Here is a 6,985-nt window from a genome sequence, read left to right as displayed (position 1 = left end):
CACTTGCACTCTCGTCTTGCAGAGACTCAAATATAATAATTTTGCACATTCTAGCCTCTGTAGGGACTTAAAATGAAATTTCCCAAGCAATATAACCAAGCACAATGTTTGTCTCAACCTCAATCTTGACCTTGATCTCACTCAAAGTCTTGATTTGAATCTCAATCTAGATCTCAATCATCTTGATTGATTATGAAGAACACATTCTCTCTCTCTCTCTCTCTCAATATCTATCTCTCTTTTTCATAAACCTATGAGTGTGTATAAGTTGTGAAGGTATAGTTATATTCTAAAAATGTGATAATCAAGTTTTTAAAACCTAGTCACACAATGGGCATAAAATTTTGTGAGGCCATGGCCCATGTAGTTTTTTTTTTGGGGGTCAATAATCACGTGAGATAAGAAAACAGTGTCATTATTTCAAAAGAAATATTCACGAGAGAGAACTAGTTTATTCACGAGAGTTGCGTGTATAAGTTGGCGGCGTCTAATCAAGCTAAGAAAGGGTTTTGCCGACGCTGGCAATGAGGCTTTCCACCTCATCCTTGTTGATGCCGAAGGCTATCTCTAGCACCTCCTCGGGGAGGGGTGGGTAGGCGTCGAAGAGAGCGGCGGCGAGTTGCGAGGTGCCCGGGTTCTGGCTATTGAGGGCGGAGATGGCGAGGGCGGATTGGTGCTTGTCGGGGTTGAGCTGGAAGTGCACAAGGCCGCGAGGGAAGACAAAGAGATCGCCGGGGGAGAGGGTCTGCTCAAAGAGGGTATTGTTGGGCGTGGCGGTGACGAAGCCCACCTTGAGCGTGCCCTCGGCCAGGAAGAGCACCTCGGTGGCGCGGGGATGAACGTGGGGCGGGTTTAATCCCTTGGGGTCGAAGTCGATGCGGGCGATGGACAGGCCCTGCGTGTTGAGAGCAAAGAAGTTGGCTGCACTGGCCAGGTTGACGGACACGCCCAGCCCTTTGATAGGTTTGGCGCGATGCTCAAGCATCGTGAACTTGAAGTCGGCGTCCTGCACCTCATTGGCCGGCTTGCAGGCGAACCCGTTGAGGGTGATCATGCTGGTGTTATCCGCCACACAGAAGTCCTGCAGAGGGTCTTCATCCGCGGCCCTCACTTCTAATATGAGCGGAGACATGAGCATCACCGCCAGTAGAAGCAGCAAGCTGCTAGCTGCTGCCATAGCTGTGGCTTGCGGACTGTGAGCGCGCTGGGATATTGGAGATGATGAGGAGCGAAAGCTGTGATATTGGAGATAGATGATCAGAAGAATAGGCTACGCCGATCCTCATGCGCCTGACGTCGTATTTATATGCTGCACGACGCCGCTGGCTGGAAAGAACGAGTCTTATCATCCGCTCTCCAAGGAACCAGTCCTATCCGCTCTAAGAAAGAGTCCCGCTTCCACAGACCCGGTCGACGTTCCCGCTATCTGATCTGCCGGAAGGGAGGACGTCACAGTGATTGACGTAGTCTCCTGCCAAGACCTTGTGATTTATGTTGTATCCTGACGCTCGCTGTAGTCTACGTGCCACGGATGTGCCGGCCATACGTGCCACGGACGTGCCGGCCATACGTGCCACGCAGGACTCGAAGTTGAAGGAGACGTGGAAGTTGGGACCACATGTGACACGGGTGTGAATGTGCCTGTTCTCAAATGAATCTTTTAGAGAGAGAGAGTTATTTGTGACTCGCCTTCCTTTTCTCTTATGAATCTTAGAGAGAGAGATGTGTTAGTAGGGGTGAGAGAGAGAGGTGGGGTCTATGTGCTAGTAGGGGTGAAACAAACCTAAGCTCTCTAAGTGTGTGCCTTTACACACACACAGACCAAAGGCTTGTTTTAAGATTTTCTCACGTCATGCAATTCATGAGAAAGAGAGAGAGAGAGAGAGAGAGAGAGATGGGGGGAGACTAGAGTGTGTGTGAGAGAGAGGGGAAGGCATGGTAGTGGGTGATAAGTATTCCACCTGAGATTATATTTTCTTATACTCTTCTTCCCAAGGAATTAAATCCTATCTTGGAAGGGCAAGGAAACCTTCAAAGTCTTAGCTTGCTGCTGCAAAGCTAACATATTAGAGTTTAGACTACATGGGTGTGAATTCTGGCTTACAATGGATCTTTTTTTATTGGGTTTGTTGAGACACAAAGAGAGTGGATGTGATAGTAGGTGAGACATACCCAATTTCCTTCCTCTTTTTATTTGTTCAAGCCCTTACACACGTTGAGAAACATTCAAATTTGTAATGTCAAGTAGGAGTGACATTAACAAGATACACTTGATTAATTATGTCAGAAGGTTACATTGGAGTGGGGATTGTAGAGTAGGAATGATTTTGACTCTGTTACCCAATTCTTTACATTGTATTAGTCGCTCCGTTCTAAGGAGGATCTTTCTACCATTGTGAATGAAATTAAAGTGTGCCGGTGTGTCTTGCGAGGATTCTTCGACAATATCCTTCCTTAGCTGTTGTTGTAAATTGCATTTCTTTCATATAGAAACAATTGTCACCAATGTTGAAGCCTCATCAATCACTTCAATGTCTATGACTTTGTCATCCATTGCACTTGCGGCTTCCTGATCCATTGGTACCAACTCTCCATTGATGTAATGGGACCTGCCATACCAAAAGGACAAGATAAAAGTTTGAGTTGCAATCATGTACTTCGCAACTACTGTCTCCAGTGCAATGTTACAATGGATATCATCAAAAACTTTACTCGGCCATCCCTCATCAAGAAGTCTTGCTAAGAGGAATGTGTCCAAATCTTTGCAGATCAGCATGGTTCTCACTATCTTCACCTGAAATAAGCTAAAAAGCTCCACGAACACAATAATTGGTAGGTAAACAATAATTTTTACTACACGAGTTGGAATGCTCCCTCGTAGAGAGCGTTGCACATCCTTGAAGAGCTGGCTCTTTGCTGACTCCATTACTGAGGGGTCTGGGATAGGCCAATCCATGTAGTTCCACTTAGCTTCTTCCAAAGGTAGCTCTTCCGAGCGGCCACGATTCATGTGTTTCTTGTTTAGCAGACGGTAGAAATGATCATAGAAAAAGATTCCTGCATCTACGAGGCTTTTGTTTCTCCTTCCCTCATACTGTAGCCAACCAATGTGTGCGTGAACCACATTCATAATTCTAATGCTGCACTGAACTAGCTCCCACTCCTCATATGATGAGGGGTACACATCAACCATAGACATAGACAATTTACATAGTTCATTAGACCATTATGAGAAAATGAAAGATTGACAAGGGATAGATTAATTTATAGTTTGGTCTATGCGAGGGCAATTTTATGTCATCTAGATTCTCAAGCACAAGCTCATTATGCATATATATATATATGCTGCACTAGGACTTCCTTGATGGTTTTCCTTCCAACCTCTATCTTGAAGTCTTTCACTCTTCCTTTCTATGACGCCCTAAATGTATTCTTGTTGCTTGTCTTTCTTCTCTTCCTTGACTGCATAAGGACCCATGTGCCCTTGGTGATTAGCACTTCAGTCCATTGATTTCGCGCATTGAGAGAGTTGGATATAAGTATAGCAAACAGTGATGATCTTACTCTCCTTGCCCTAGGAATTGAATCATCTATGATGGCATTAATGGAGCAAAATCATGATGATATAAAATGAGATTTGCTACCCATCTTTTCAAGAAGAAATGGCATACAAAAGGCTGAAGCTTCAGAAAATGGAGTGCAGTAGAAGGTAGAGGAAATGAAAAGAGCGTGAGATATTGTTTAAGCCCAAGAGGAAGTTTGAGAAGGAGAAAATTTTTCCTCCTTTTCAAAGATGTGTATTTAATACTTGAATACAAATAGAAGTTTTCCTCCCTACAAAAGTGTAGGTGTGTTTAATGCATTCGGGTGTGAAAAGTGACTATGAAGTGTAAGTAGAGTATATTTTCAGGTGAAAAAGAAGAGTTTTTGGATTTAGAAAAAAGAAATGACCTATTTTTCAACGTAACATTGCCTTCTTCTTGATTGGATGTTCTCCTTTTTCTCTCTCTACTAAAAGGTCCTACGAATGACCTCCAAAATGACCTACAAGAAAACATTGCCTCACCAGTGTTTGCATGCAATACTTGAAATGTTCCAGTAAAAGGCTTTCCAATGGCTGCTCCTCTACCATGTTTGAAGGAAAAATATCTGCAAACAAGAAATAAGTTCACTTAGATTGAAACATCTCTGTCATAAAATCTCACATACCCCTTTCTACCCGCGATACTTATTACGATTGCATGGAAATCGAGTTTGTTGGCGAAGATGGATATCTCGTGCTATGTAAACATGTTGTACCATGGCCACTAGTTTTCCATTGCTTGCCTTCTTGAAGCCTTGTAAACGGCCTTTCCAATGGTGCTCCAGTACATTTTGTCATCGAGCTCGGTGAGGCCCAATTGCCATAGTCTATAGATAAACACAAGCGATCTTACGAAATGCCTCTCCCACCCAAGCACCATCATCGTCCTTCTTGTTGTGCAGGGATATCTCCTCGATCTCGTCTTCGTGGTGCGCCCATATCTTCTTGGAAGCTAGAGTAGAAAGGTTAGGGTTAGAGTAAAAAGGAAAGAGATCAAAGATGATGTGTAAACTAGGGTTAGAGTAAAAAAGAAAGAGATCAAAGATGAAGTGCAAACTAGGGTTTTATGGGAGCCTTGAAGATGAAAGAGATGGAGCTCCGAGAAGGGAGGGAGATTAAGATGAAGGAGAAAGTTTAGGGTTTCGGGCTTTAATGGTTTCATTAGGGTTGGGCAAATAAGATAGAGATGGAAGAGGAAGGGAGGAAGAGTTTGATTTGGACGTTCAAGAGGGAAAGCGGACTTGAAAATGAAATTTTTGACTACAATGAAATTTGAGATGGGTTTTTGGAGGGGAAAGTGAGTTTTGGGGGATCTCAAAATTTCAAAATTTTAAGGATTTTTTGAGCCACGAAAATGATGGGACCATATCTACCCTAAACCCCCTACTTTTTTAAAGGGACAAGTGTAATTATTAGTACTAAAAGCCTAGTCCCCCTCCCTACAGCCTAGTCTCCCTCCCTATATTCAAAGGAGACCAAATGTGCACAATCCTCTATTCCTATTGGTCCGTTGCTAATTACTTTCATTAGAAAAAGTCCCAAAATATGTTTAAATGTCTCCTAATGAGTGAAGCTACATGATGAGCACTCTATTGAGGATATGCCAGATTTTGTGCAGGAGTGGATAGATTCTTCTAGGAAGGGATGCATTTTTCCCTCTTAGATGCAAGATCATGGGTTTAGTGATTGGGAGTCGAAGGAATATTGCCCTTGGTGGTTGGATTATCCCATTGGGGAGTATCCCAAAAATGAGGCATATCATTATAAGGGTAAGATATCCAATTATACCTCCCATTCATAGTTTGTGCATTATCAACAACTTATGTTTTCTTCTTAATGACATGTATTACTCTAAAAGAAGCTTGATCCATCCGACCACCCGCGATCCATCACTCGCATTGCACTCGCATCTCTGTAGAGACTCTTTTAACCTCTGTAGTAGTAGTAGGTAGAGAGCTTATCACAATTTTAATCTTAGAGAATTATTATAACACACTCACTCTCACACTTGCACTCTCGTCTTGCAGAGACTCAAATATAATAATTTTGCACATTCTAGCCTCTGTAGGGACTTAAAATGAAATTTCCCAAGCAATATAACCAAGCACAATGTTTGTCTCAACCTCAATCTTGACCTTGATCTCACTCAAAGTCTTGATTTGAATCTCAATCTAGATCTCAATCATCTTGATTGATTATGAAGAACACATTCTCTCTCTCTCTCTCTCTCAATATCTATCTCTCTTTTTCATAAACCTATGAGTGTGTATAAGTTGTGAAGGTATAGTTATATTCTAAAAATGTGATAATCAAGTTTTTAAAACCTAGTCACACAATGGGCATAAAATTTTGTGAGGCCATGGCCCATGTAGTTTTTTTTTTGGGGGTCAATAATCACGTGAGATAAGAAAACAGTGTCATTATTTCAAAAGAAATATTCACGAGAGAGAACTAGTTTATTCACGAGAGTTGCGTGTATAAGTTGGCGGCGTCTAATCAAGCTAAGAAAGGGTTTTGCCGACGCTGGCAATGAGGCTTTCCACCTCATCCTTGTTGATGCCGAAGGCTATCTCTAGCACCTCCTCGGGGAGGGGTGGGTAGGCGTCGAAGAGAGCGGCGGCGAGTTGCGAGGTGCCCGGGTTCTGGCTATTGAGGGCGGAGATGGCGAGGGCGGATTGGTGCTTGTCGGGGTTGAGCTGGAAGTGCACAAGGCCGCGAGGGAAGACAAAGAGATCGCCGGGGGAGAGGGTCTGCTCAAAGAGGGTATTGTTGGGCGTGGCGGTGACGAAGCCCACCTTGAGCGTGCCCTCGGCCAGGAAGAGCACCTCGGTGGCGCGGGGATGAACGTGGGGCGGGTTTAATCCCTTGGGGTCGAAGTCGATGCGGGCGATGGACAGGCCCTGCGTGTTGAGAGCAAAGAAGTTGGCTGCACTGGCCAGGTTGACGGACACGCCCAGCCCTTTGATAGGTTTGGCGCGATGCTCAAGCATCGTGAACTTGAAGTCGGCGTCCTGCACCTCATTGGCCGGCTTGCAGGCGAACCCGTTGAGGGTGATCATGCTGGTGTTATCCGCCACACAGAAGTCCTGCAGAGGGTCTTCATCCGCGGCCCTCACTTCTAATATGAGCGGAGACATGAGCATCACCGCCAGTAGAAGCAGCAAGCTGCTAGCTGCTGCCATAGCTGTGGCTTGCGGACTGTGAGCGCGCTGGGATATTGGAGATGATGAGGAGCGAAAGCTGTGATATTGGAGATAGATGATCAGAAGAATAGGCTACGCCGATCCTCATGCGCCTGACGTCGTATTTATATGCTGCACGACGCCGCTGGCTGGAAAGAACGAGTCTTATCATCCGCTCTCCAAGGAACCAGTCCTATCCGCTCTAAGAAAGAGTCCCGCT

At 44.5% G+C, this 6,985-nt stretch overlaps 2 pseudogenes; both read right to left on the bottom strand.

The window, feature by feature from the left end:
* Window positions 1-496: 496 nt before the first annotated feature.
* Window positions 497-1,177, bottom strand: LOC147626389 (germin-like protein 8-5 pseudogene; annotated as a pseudogene).
* A 4,907-nt stretch (window positions 1,178-6,084) lies between these two features.
* On the bottom strand, window positions 6,085-6,765 carry LOC147626388 (germin-like protein 8-5 pseudogene; annotated as a pseudogene).
* Window positions 6,766-6,985: the final 220 nt, after the last annotated feature.

The sequence above is a fragment of the Cibotium barometz genome, chromosome 22 (assembly GCF_041138505.1).
Source record: "Cibotium barometz isolate CiBa-2024 chromosome 22, ASM4113850v1, whole genome shotgun sequence".
NCBI classification, from domain to species: Eukaryota; Viridiplantae; Streptophyta; class Polypodiopsida; order Cyatheales; family Cibotiaceae; genus Cibotium; species Cibotium barometz.
The sequence above is the reverse complement of the archived record's forward strand: the minus strand, read 5'-3'. Positions and strand labels throughout refer to the sequence as shown.